Source organism: Oncorhynchus keta, chromosome 17 (genome assembly GCF_023373465.1).
Source record: "Oncorhynchus keta strain PuntledgeMale-10-30-2019 chromosome 17, Oket_V2, whole genome shotgun sequence".
Taxonomy (NCBI): Eukaryota; Metazoa; Chordata; class Actinopteri; order Salmoniformes; family Salmonidae; genus Oncorhynchus; species Oncorhynchus keta.
Window position 1 is genome coordinate 24,833,510 of NC_068437.1, and position 12,143 is coordinate 24,845,652.

Sequence of the window (12,143 nt, forward strand, 5' to 3'; positions counted from 1 at the left end):
ACCCACTCTTCACATGTCTTGTATACTGAGTGTATCATGTACAGTTATAATTCATATGCTTTGTTTAACTGATTAAACTGATTTAACAGATTTTTGTTGTACTTATTTGTGTGTTGTGTTTTTAATATCAGCCCTTTTGGGCTTCCAACCTCACCTGCACACCGTTTTTACCAGTTGTTTCATCTGTACTGTTGTGTCTTTCACTTCTTTTCTTTGGTGCGAATAAATAAAATGTAGAACTTAAAAAGATTGCTGCTCACTCAGGTTGGTCTTGAAATATAATGTCCACATCAACCCTCCACGCATCTCTGGCACCGAAACCCACCCTGCCCTACCTTGTCATTGTTACGGAGAATCTCATAGGTCTCATAGGTCTCAAGGCATATCATTCTGGAACACAATCTCTGAGGGTTATGGTTGGAACATGGCCTTTGTTCACATCTACAGTGGAGAACTGAGAACAGCACAGAGAAACAGTTCAAAAGGGTAGGAAGGAACAATAAAAGATTTCCCATCATCGCTTTTCTGATCAAGCCACATTGCACATTTAGTAACAAAAATGTCACAAAATAAAATTACATAATAATGTAAATCCTTAAAGTCACATTAAATGGCCTCTATAACTATTAGGTCACTGCTGACTAAGGGAAAGCTGCTTCCAAGTGAGGTTCATAAACTGAACTTAATTAGCCTATATCAAAATTACCATCTCATAATGATGACGCATGCTGTGTGATGAACTGACTTAAACCACTGACGTTGTTCAAATGGACTCCAACAAATTGGTCAGCTTCTAAGTCAAACAGAGGATCACTTGATTTGAGACCCTTTACTCCTGTTTGACTTCCTTTTTATCAGCTTTGATTTATTAAGCTGCATTTTTTTCTGCTAATGTACAAAAGCCCTGATGTTAACTAACATTAGTGTTACAGAGACAATAAAACGCCCCTGTTACAGAGGTAGAAAGAGAGCAAGAGAGAGAGAGAGAAAGAGAGAGAGGGGGAGAGAGAGAGAAACAGAGAGAGAGAGAGAGAATGGAGAGAGAGAAAGAGAGAGAGGGAGAGAGGGGGGGAGAGAGAGCAAGAGAAGAGAGAGAGAGAGAGAGAGGGAGGGAGAGAGAGAGAGAGAGAGAGAGAGAGAGAGAGAGAGAGAGAGAGAGTAAGGGAGAGAGAGTAAGGGAGAGAGAGAGAGAGAGAGAGAGGGCGAGGGGGAAGAGAGGGAGAGAGAGAGAGCGAGAGGATCAGAGGTCAGATGCTTTATAAGATGAGAAAAATGTCTGTCTGTTCTTTCACATTCCCACAGTAAATGAAATGATTTTCCTCTATAATCAATCCAATCTAATCCAGTTTATGTTCTAGGGAAGGAAGAAGGGGTGGATGCACAGTCCTATTTACAGAGGCACGCTTCATGCATGTTGCTAAAAATAAAGCTAAAAGTGACATGAATCCCATCCAGGGCCATTTTATGGTGTAAAAGCTGAGCAATATGTTGAAGCCATACACTTCTAACATCAATCAGGTTGGGATAAATAGCCTAGTTGTTTTCTTGTTTGATACAAGCTTTTGGCCACTGTATTATCAGTAGCCTAATATTTATAAATGCATTGTTCTCCAAGGCAACAGAAACAGTTTAAGTGTTAATACTTATCCTAAGATTGATTTTGTGTATACACTGCATTTGCACATACTTTACCTTCTGGTGAGTGATCTCACTCATGTCAAGCAGCTCTAAAATGTGTTGTGGATGTGTGTTAGCCAGGTTCTTCTGTGTAGATTGGGACATCTCATGTAAAAAAATATTTTAAAAAACAGCAGATGGTGTCAGCTACAATGGCCATGTGGATAGAATTTGTTTGATTTTCGGTGAGCCAACCTCAGCAAAAAATGTATCCAAAGAGACCTACAGTATCTGAGGCGATGCTGAGCATCTCTTTATCACCAGCAGACTTCTCCCCATCTTTACAACAATTGAATCAATATGCCTTGACCATGACAATGTACAGTCTAAGGCGACAACAAGAAGTTTAGTCTCCTCAACTTGCTCAAGAGTCACATCATTCATTACCAGATTCAGCTGAGGTCTAGAACTGTCACGTTGGCATGAGGGATTGGGAGACAGGCGCAGGGATGCGTAACAGTTTTTTCAAATTCAGCCCCAAATTACGGCTTGCCCTGTAAAGACCAATCAAACACGTAACAAAAACAGGGTTGAAACCCAAACAAAAGAGCGAGGAGTACCTTGAATAAATAACACACGCGCACAAGACCATTAATCATCTGCGCAATCCACAAGGGCAAGAAAGCCAAAAACACACAACACAGGTACTCACATGCACCAACGGACATTGGAACAATAATCGACAGCACCATGGTGAACAAAGGGAACATATATACAAGCACTAATCAGTGGGAATAGGGGACACGTGTGCGTGATGAATGTTCCGGTGGGATCCGATGTGCTGCACCAACAGTGCAACAACACCGGCTTGGAGGACGATCACAGGAACGCAGTGTTGGATAGGCCAGTTGCAGTGGTGTCGGGCGGACCGGTTGTGGCTGCATCGAACGGGCCAGTTGCAGTGGTGTCGGGCGGACCGGTTGTGGCTGCGTCGAACGGGCCAGTTGCAGCTGCCGAAGTTGCGGCGGCGCCGGACAGACCAGTCGTCGGACGCGCCATTCCCGCTATCTCCAATAATGGTTGATTATTCTGTCATGATGGGAACAATGATTCGGGAGACGAGCACAGAAATGTGTAATAGGGTTTTTTATTACACCCAGAATTATGCTGTGCCGTGTAAAGGCACGGGGACGAAGACCAAACAAACATATACACAAAACACAGGGTTGAAATCCAAACAAAAGAGTGAGGAGTACCTCGATAAAATAACACAAATGGACAATGATTATCACACGAGACGAGATCCATAATCATCTGCACAATCAACAATGGCACGAAAGCCCAAAACACACAGCACAGGTACTCACACGCACCAACGGACATTGTAACAATAACCAACAAGACCATGGAAACCAAAGGGCACATATATACAAATACTAATCAGTGGGAATAGGGGACAGGCGTGCGTGGTTCCGTGTCAAGAACTAAGGGAATGATTTGTACCAAATAAAATGCTTTTAGTGTTAGATATGTTCAGGGCTAGTTTCTTACTAGCCACCCATTCTAAAAGTGACTGCATCTTTTTGTTTAGGTTGCAGTAATTTCACTAGCCATAGTTGCTGACATGTATAATGTTGAATCATCAGTGTACACTGACACACAGGTTTTGTTTAATACCAGTGGTATATCATTAGTAAAGATAGAGAACAGTAAAGGGCCAAGAGAGCTGCCTTGTGGAATATCACACTGTACATGTTTTACTTTAGAGAAGCTTCCATTAAAGAAAACCATATGTGTTCTTTTGGATAGATAGCTGTCAACCAATGATATGCAGATGATAAAAATATATTTTTACATTTTTTAAATTTGTTTTATTCCACCTTTATTTATCCAGGTAGGCAAGTTGAGAACAAGTTCTCATTTACAATTGTAACCTGGTCAAGATAAAGCGAAGCAGTTCGACACATAGTTACACATGGAGTAAAACAAACATACAGTCAATAATACAGCAGAAAAATAAGTCTATATACAATGTGAGCAAGTGAGGTGAGATAAGGGAGTTAAAGGCAAAAAAGGCCATGGTGGCGAAGTAAATACAATATAGCAAGTAAAACTGATTTACAGTGGAAAAATGTGTAAAGTAGAGATAGAAATAATTAGGTGCAAAGGAGCAAAATAAATAAATACAGTAGGGAAAGAGGTAGTTGTTTGGGCTAAATTATAGATAGGCTATGTACAGGTGCAGTAATCTGTGAGCTGCTCTGACAGCTGTGCTTAAAGCTAGTGAGGGAGATAAGTGTTTCCAGTTTCAGAGATTTTTGTAGTTTGTTCCAGTCATTGGCAGCAGAGAACTGGAAGGAGAGGCGGCCAAAGGAAGAATTGGTTTTGGAGGTGACCAGAGAGATATACCTGCTGGAGCGCGTGCTACAGGTGGGTGCTGCTATGGTGACCAGCGAGCTGAGATAAGGGGGGACTTTACCTAGCAGGGTCTTGTAGATGACCTGGGTCCAGATTGTCTAGCCCGACTTATTTGTAGGGGTCCAGATTTTGCAGCTCTTTCAGAACATCAGCTGACTGGATTTGGGAGAAGGAGAAATGGGAAGGCTTGGGCGAGTTGCTGTGGGGGGTGCAGTGCTGTTGACCGGGTAGGGGTAGCCAGGTGGAAACCATGGCCAGCCGTAGAAAAATGCTTATTGAAATTCTCAATTATAGTAGATTTATCGGTGGTGACGGTGTTTCATATCTTCAGTGCAGTGGACAGCTGGGAGGAGGTGTTCTTATTCTCCATGGACTTTACAGTGTCCCAGAACTTTTTTGAGATTGTGTTGCAAATTTATGCTTGAAAAAGCTAGCCTTGGCTTTTCTAACTGCCTGTGTATATTGATTTCTGAACATTTGCATATCACGGGGGCTGTTCGATGCTAATGCAGAACGCCATAGGATGTTTTGTGTTGGTTAAGGGCAGTCAGGTCTGGAGAGAACCAAGGGATATATATGTTCCTAGTTCTATATTTCTTGAATGGGGCATGCTTATTTAAGATGGTGAGGAAGGCATTTAAAAAATAACCAGGCATCCTCTACTGACGGGGTGAGATCAATATCCTTCCAGGATACCCCGGCCAGGTCAATAAGAAAAGCCTGCTCGCTGAAGTGTTTCAGGGAGCGTTTGACAGTGATGATTGGAGGTCGTTTGACCACTGACCCATTACGGATGCAGGCAATGAGGCAGTGATCGCTGAGATCTTGGTTGAAAACAGCAGAGGTGTATTTAGAGAGCAAGTTGGTTAGGATGATATCTATGAGGGTGCCCGTGTTTACGGCTTTGGGGTGGTACCTGGTAGGTTCATTGATAATTTGTGTGAGATTGAGGACATCAAGCTTAGATTGTAGGATGGTTGGGGTGTTAAGCATGTTCCAGTTTAGGTTGCCTAGCAGCACGAGCTCTGAAGATAGATGTGGGGCAATCAGTTCACATATGGTGTCCAGAGCACAGCTGGGGGCAGAGGGTGGTCTATAGCAGGCGGCAACGGTGAGAGACTTGTTTTTAGAGAGGTGGATTTTTATTTTATTATTTATTTTACCCCCTTTTCTCCCCAATTTCGTGGTATCCAATTGTTAGTAGTTACTATCTTGTCTCATCGCTACAACTCCCGTACGGGCTCGGGAGAGACGAAGGTCGAAAGCCATGTGTCCAAAACACAACCCAACCAAGCCGCACTGCTTTTTTACACAGCGCACATCCAATTCGGAAGCCAGCCGCAGGAAACACCGTGCACCTGGTGACCTGGTCAGTGTGCACTGAGCCCGGCCTGCCACAGGAGTCGCTGGTGCGCGATGAGACAAGGATATCCCTACCAAACCCTCCCTAACGGCGCTAGGCCAATTGTGCGTCGCCCCATAGACCTCTGGTCGCGAACCCAGTCTTTGGTGGCACAGTGTCCTAGACCACTACGCCACACGGGAGGCCGCGAGAGGTGGATTTCTAAAAGTAGATGTTCAAATTGTTTGGGTACAGACCTGGATAGTAGGACAGAACTCTTCAGGCTATCTTTGCCATAGATTGCATCACCGCCCCCTTTGGCCATTCTATCTTGTCTGAAAATGTTGTAGTTAGGGATGAAAATTTCAGAATTTTTGAGGATTTTGAAATCCTAAGCCAGGATTCAGACACGGCTAGAACATCCGGGTTGGCAGAGTGTGCTAAAGCAGTGAATAAAACAAACATAAGGAGGAGGTTTCTCATGTTAACATGCTTGAAACCAAGGCTATTACGGTTACAGAAGTCATCAAAAGAGAGCGCCTAGGGAATAGGAGTGGAGCTAGGCACTGCAGGGCCTGGATTCACCTCTACATCACCAGAGGAAAAGAGGAGGAGTAGGATAAGGGTACAGCTAAAAGCTAAGCTGGAACAGAGAGTAAAAGGAGGTTTCTGGAGGCGATAAAATAGCTTCAAGGTATAATGTACAGATAAAGCGATGGTAGGATGTGAATACAGTGGAGGTAAACCTAGGCATTGAGTGATGATGAGAGAGCTATTGTCTCTAGAAACATCATTGAAACCAGGTGATGTCAGCGCATGTGTGGGTGGTGGAACTGAAAGGTTGGATACGGTATAATGAGCAGGGCTAGAGGCTCTACAGTGAAATAAGCCAAGAAACACTAACCAGAACAGCAATGGACAAGGCATATTGACATTAAGGAGAGGCATACTTAGTCGAGTGATCATAAGGGTCCAGTGAGTAGTGAGATTGGTTGGGGTCATGGCGATTCAGACAGCTAGCCAGGCCATCGGTAGGAAGCTAGCAGAGGATGGAGGTTTGTTTTTAGCCACCTCGTGCGTTTCCGTCGGTAGATTAGTGGGGTTTCGTGTGGTTGAGGGGATCAATCCAATTGGCAAAATAGATATAGTTATAGAACAATTGTCCGATAGACCTATTCAGACAGCAGCCAATAAGACAGCTAACGATAAGACAGCTAAGCATACGTTTAGCCAATAACAGATGATGGTCAATAATATCAAAGGCAGCACTGAAGTCTAACAATACAGTTCCCACAATATTCTTATTATAATTTTCAGTCATTTGTGTCAGTGCCGTACATGTGGAGTGCCCTTCTATTCACAGTGAAATAACATTGTATATGGTCAAATAATAATCTTATAAGATTATAAGATTGATTCAATTGTTTTTTCCCCTCATCACTCTCCACACAATGCCCCATAATGACAATGCAAAAACTGTTATTTAGAAATGTTTGCAAATTTATTTTAAAAATCAGAAATACATTATTTACTGTTATTTACTGTCACCTGTTAGGTGGATCGAGTATCATTAATGGGGATGTGAAGACAGTTGTACTCAAATTTGAAAGAAATAATATTTTTACAGACCCTTAGCTATGAGTTCGAAATTGAGCTCAGGTGCACCCTGTTTCCATTGATCATCCTTGAGATGTTTTTACAACTTGATTGGTGTCGAAATTTGTAGCTTCATACTCAAGAAGACTCGAAGCTGTAATCTCTGCCAAAGGTGCTTCAACAAAGTACTGAGTAATACTTATGTAAATGTGATATTTCTGTTGTTTTTTATACATTTGCAAAAAAATCTAAAAAACTGTTTTTGCTTTGTCATTATGGGGTATTGTGTGTATGTGGGTGAGAGGAAAACATATTTAATCAATTTTTTTTAAGGCTGTAACATAACAAAATGTGAAAAAAGTCAAGGGGTCTGAATACTTTCTGAATGCACTGTAATACAGTATGTAGCCAATTAAGTAAATAATTGAATTAAATAGATGATCTGATTAAATCGTTGTATGTGGGTATCTATATATGATACATTTTAGATCTATCTCACTAGGCTTAAATAGTCGGCTACACTTTTAGAAAAAAGGGTTATTTGGCTGTCCCTATAAGAGGATCCTTTTTGGTTCCAGGTAGAGTTGTTTTTGGTTCCAGGTTGAACTCTTTTGGGTTTCATGGGGGAAGGGAACCCAATTGGAACCCAATAGGGTTCTACTTTGAACTAGAACGGTTCCAGTTGGAACAAAACACTGTTCTTCAAAGGGTTCCCCAATGGGGCCGGCCGAAGAACCATTTAAGTTCTAGATAGAAAACATGTGCTAAGATATGCATGCATTAATTTCTGATGTTTCAGCAAAGCACTCAAACTACAAGTGAAATAAGTTCTAAAGTCTTGCTGGAGACAATATGTTCAGTAAATGTGGGATATGAATCTAGAAAATATGATGCAAGCATATTTATACTGTTTGCCATCAAAAACACAGTGTTTTATTTCTTTAACAGTTATTTTATCTATTGCAGTAGAGATGTATGCATGTGTACACAATACATAGTAGAATGTGTGGAGGAGAATGAATAATAGAACAGCAGACCTGTCCTGAAGAAGATCGTGATAGCAGGGAAAATACATGCTTATTCTGTATAAAAAATTATACGTCTGGGTCTAGGCCTAAATCCCTGACCCCACATTCATTGATAAGATATCTTATGTCAGGATGAGTTACAACATTACAAAGTAGAGGATTGACTACAGCAAAAGTAGTGGTGGAAAAATTACTCAATTGTCATGCTTCAGTAAAAGTAAAGATACCTTAAAAACCTCTTAAGGATAGGACCCTATCTTTCAATTTTTTTGCCTAAAATGACATACCCAAATCTAACTGCCTGTAGCTCAGGACCTGAAGTAAGGATATGAATATTCTTGATACCATTTGAAAGGAAACACTTTGAAATTTGTGGAAATGTGAAATTCATGTAAGAGAATATAACACATAAGATGTGGTAAAAGATGTGGCCTTTCTCTTGAAATGCAAGAGAAAGGCCACAATGTATTATTGCAATTTAGATTTTATAGTGTAGTGTATGCGCAGCGTTTAAGACTGATCCAATGAACCATTGCATTCCTGTTCAAAAATGTTGTGTCAAGTCTGTCCAAATGTGCATAATTGGTTTATTGATACATTGTTTACATACACTTAGTTTGGAGTCATTGAAACTCGTTTTTCAACCATGCCACAAATGTCTTGTTAAAAAACTATAGTTTTGGCAAGTCGGTTAGGACATCTACTTTGTGTATGACAAGTCATTTTTCCAACAATTGTTTACAGACAGATTATTTCACTTATAATTCACTGTATTACAATTCCATTGGGTCAGAAGTTTACACACTTGACTGTGCCTTTAAACAGCTTGGAAAATTCCATAAAATGATGTCATGGTTTTAGAAGCTTCAGGCTAATTGACATCATTTTAATCAATTGGAGGTGTACTTGTGGATGTATTTCAAGGCTTACCTTCAAACTCAGTGCCTCTTTGCTTGACATAATGGGAAAATCAAAAGAAATCAGCTAAGACCTCAGAAAAAAATAGTAGACCTCCACAAATCTGGTTCATCCTTGGGAGCAATTTCCAAATGCCTGAAGGTACCATGTTCATCTGTACAAATAATAGTACGCAAGTATAAACACCATGGGACCACGCAGCCATCATACCACTCAGGAAGGAGACACGTTCTGTATCCTATAGATTAACGTACTTTGGTACGAAAAGTGCAAATCAATCCCAGAACAACAGCAAAGGACCTTGTGAAGATGCTGGAGGAAACAGGTACAAAAGTATCAATATCCACAGTAAAACGAGTCTTATATTTACAAAACCTGAAAGGCCGCTCAGCAAGGAAGGAGACACTGCTCCAAACCGCCATAAAAAAAGCCTGACTATGGTTTGCAACTGCACATGGGGACAAAGATTGTACTTTTTGGAAAAATGTCCTTTGGTCTGATGAAACAAATATAGAACTTTTTGGCCATAATGACCAAAGCCGAAGAACACCTTCTCAACCATAAAGCACGGGGGTGGCAGCACCATGTTGTGCTGGTGCTTTGCTGCAGGGGGGACTGGTGCACTTCACAAAATAGACGGCATCATGAGGCAGGAAAGTTATGTGGATATATTGAAGCAACATCTCAAGACATCAGTCAGGAAGTTAAAGTTTGGTCGCAGATGTGTCTTCCAAATGGACAACGACCCCAAGCATATTCCCAAAGCTGTGGCAAAATGGCTTAAGGACAACAAAGTCAAGGTATTGGAGTGGCCAACACAAAGCCCTGACCTCAATTCCATAGATAATTTGTTGGCAGATCTGAAAAACCTTATGCGAGCAAGGAGGCCTACAAACCTGACTCAGTTATACCATCTCTGTCAGGATGAATGGGCCAAAATTCCCCCAACTTATTGTGGGAAGCTTGTGGAAGGCTAACCGGAACATTTGGCCCAAGTTGAACAATTTAAAGGCAATGCTACCAAATACTAATTGAGTGTATGTAAACTTCTGACCCACTGGGAATGTGATGAAAGAAATAAAAGCTGAAATAAATAATTCTCTGCTATTATTCTGACATTTCACATTCTTAAAATAAAGTGGTGATCCTAACTGACCTAAGACAGGGAATTTTTACTATGATTAAATGTCAGGAATTGTGAAAAACTGAGTTTCAATGTATTTGGCAAAGGTGTATGTAAACCTCCGACTTCAACTGTAACTGTGCACTCTATTCAAACAATACCATGGTAATCTTTCACTGTAATAGCTACGGTAAATTGGACAGTGCAGTTAGCTTAAATTCTTGTTAATCTTTCTGCCCGTATCAGACATGTCTATGTCCTGGGAAATATTCTTGTATCAGGTTTCAGGTAAGACAAAGTGCAGAATGTGTGAAATAACAATGTTTAATAAATCGAACATGGTCAGGCAAAGTCACAGGACGGCAGGTAGGCTCAGGGTCAGGTCAGACTGAGGTCAGTAATCCAGAGTAGTGGGGCAAAGGTACAGTAAGGCAGGCAGGCTCAGCATCAGGGCAGGCAGAAAGGTCAGAAAAATAGGAACTATAGACAAGACAGGAGCAAGGGGAAAAACATGGGTAGGTTTAATGAACAAAACAAACTGGCCACAGACAGAACACAGGTATAAATACACTGGGGATAATGGGGAAGATGGGCAACACCTGGAGTGGGGTGGAGCCATACCCAGCCATACCCTCTGCCCGAGACGATGCCGGGGTCCGGTGGCGGTCACTTGTAGCCGATACCTGGAGGTAATCTTGAGAATAGCCGACTGGGCTCTCTTCTAGGTATGGCGACTGTGGCGGACAAACATCTGGGCCGGGGGTATACCAACCTCTTCCTCCAGGAAGAGTGGGGGCTGATAACCCAGGGAACACTCGAAAGGCGAGAACCCGGTGGCCGAGCAGGGGAGGATCAAAAACCAGGAGATGAGAAAAAGAGAGGCTGGGAAAAAACAGGGTCTGAAAGGACAAACGCTGGTAAGATTGACGAACTGGCAACAGACAAATAGAAAACACAGGTATAAGTACACAGAGGATAAGTGAGGAAAATGGGCGACACCTGGAGGGGGTGGAGACAAGCACAAGAACAGGTGAAACAGATCAGGGAGTGACATCTTGTTACTTACAACGTCTTGCTCATCCCATTAGCGTTAGCTCAAGCGTCCCGTGGGGGGGACATCGATCCCGGAGAGGATAACCCTTTGCAGCACTGTTTCAGTTTTAGGTAGTGTGTACTGTCTACCATAAAGGTGTATCTGGAAAGCCAGCTCAAAAAGTGAGCAGAATTGCTAACTCTGTAAAATGTCAGGCATAAAGTGAAAAACTGACGTTTTTTTCTGTCAGATTTCCCACCCTTTGAACTAATACATGCATAAGGGTTGCACACAAAATTTTTTCCACAGTTCTTTAGTAGAAAGTCCTATGACAGAGGATAAGCAGAGGGCACATAATAGCTGGTTATATAGTTGTTGTACAATAGTGTTAAAACGTAATGAACCTCCAGGAACCTCCAAACAGTCACCACTCGAGAAACAAGACTTACAAAACTCTACAAAATCAGCCAGAGCCAGACATATTTGTAAAAGGATCAAACTAATAGGATTTGTAGGCATGAAACGGAAAGCAAATTCCCCTTCTGTCATTACTGTTCTAGTTCTACATTCCCTGTGAGACACGTCCTCCATAGTCGTCGTCCCCCTCGCCTTGTGCAAAGGCTGCATGGGCCGCCTCTGAAATACCAGACATCTCAATTAAAACTGCAGCTTCATGGTCAGACTTCCAATGTGGGTGCGTAGATGTGATCAAGAGAATTCACTACAGTAGCTTTGGGATTACAGTAAATGATGACATGAACAAACATTTGCAATTTCTTATAACATGCTGCCTGCCTCTTTCGATATGAGTTCAGTGTGTAATCTGGAATATCTTTTCAAGATCATACTGTATTGTGAAACAGTATACCAACATCTACAACCTCTGCAAGACACATTGGGATGATTGCGAACAATGACCTAAACCTACAGAGCACTAAAAGGGATAGTTATTTATTTGGGAACTTGGTGGGAACCAACTTGGTTAGTAGGAATGACTTTATAAGAGTCTGTTGTAAATGAGAAGCATGAATAATAATGGAACTCCAAGTACTGAATTGAAATGAGTTG